Raw genomic sequence first — 1,421 nt, forward strand, 5'->3', positions numbered from 1 at the left:
TTTTATTTATTATCAAAAAAATTTGTTACTCCTTTGGGTCATTCGATTCAAAACAAAAAAATTTCTTTCTTTTTTAGTAAACTTAGCAATTTGATGACCAAGATTAACTCGGACCACCACAGTTTTTTGTATTCTTTAATAGTTTATACTTATATGCGCTATTATTACGTAATTCGTATTTAATATTTTAATTATTAGGTGTTGGAATTAATTCGTAGCGTTTTTTTAATGAAAGAACGTTATTTATTTCGTTTTTCATTAATTAAAGTACTTCCCATCACTTTCTACTACTTTTGACCATCTTTCGGGCAGTGAATGAATACCGCGTCGGAAGAACTGTTCGTCTTTAGATGAAATCCACGAATCGAACCATTTTTTCATCAACTGATGTTGATGGTTCGCCGGGCTTAACCCATGACTTTCTGCGCTTTGGATTGTCATAATGGATCCACTTTTCATCTCCAGTCACAATTCGAGCGCTTTTTTTCATGTTAAAGTAATGAAGTAGAACTCCCCGCAAAAACACTTTATTTGGCACAAATTTTGACATATTCAATGAATTATACAGTGTTGTTATTTATGATTTCAAGAAAGGTTATGTACGGCAAATGACGTCCTATGATAGCTGTTTACAATGCATACAGAACTATAGGTAACAACGAAATAGTGTACTGCTTGTGCCATCTCTTGTAAAACGCTACGAATTAATTCCAACACCTAATAATTTTCTTTGTACCGAAGAGTACCTTTACCGTAGGTTGAAACGTATACGCTTTACTATTTATTTTGAATAAATGATACAAAATACACATTAATAACGAATGTTGGCTCAAATTGGCATTTTATTTATTATCTTTTAGATTTTTTCTTTAGAGCCTATTGATTATATTGGCTATTATGTAAGTTCAGCGATACTATAGATTTAACTATCATATGTAATTGTGCAATATTTAAAAGAATAGAACGTTCAACAAAGCTTACCAAGCATGTTAGGATTAGGTAGACAAGTGAACGAGAAGCGTGCGCCGATCCTAAGCGCCACATAGATCAGAGCGTTTATTCGTTAATTTCAATCTGCTCTATTGCAAAAACTATTTGTCAGACGCAATTTTGCAAAAATTGTTTCTTTTAGCGTAAAGTATGATATCTTGTACTTTGCGGACGCGAATTTAAAAACAGCCTGTATTTTTAAAGTTCTGCATAACTTCAGAAGTAAATATCTATTGAACGAAGCATTTGGCAGCATACATCCAGAGGAGAATTTTTGTTTGTTCTGAGGTTCTGAATTCTTATTTTAAGTTTGGCAATTCTCTCTCTCTCTCTCTCTCTCTTACATTCCGTGTGAGCGTCCTGAGCCTTTAGACTACCGAGACCTTAGCAACACTCTTCGCAATAACCGATATATATAGTGAGTTACGCAT

The sequence above is a fragment of the Trachymyrmex septentrionalis genome, unplaced genomic scaffold (genome assembly GCF_001594115.1).
Source record: "Trachymyrmex septentrionalis isolate Tsep2-gDNA-1 unplaced genomic scaffold, Tsep1.0 scaffold30, whole genome shotgun sequence".
NCBI lineage: Eukaryota > Metazoa > Arthropoda > Insecta > Hymenoptera > Formicidae > Trachymyrmex > Trachymyrmex septentrionalis.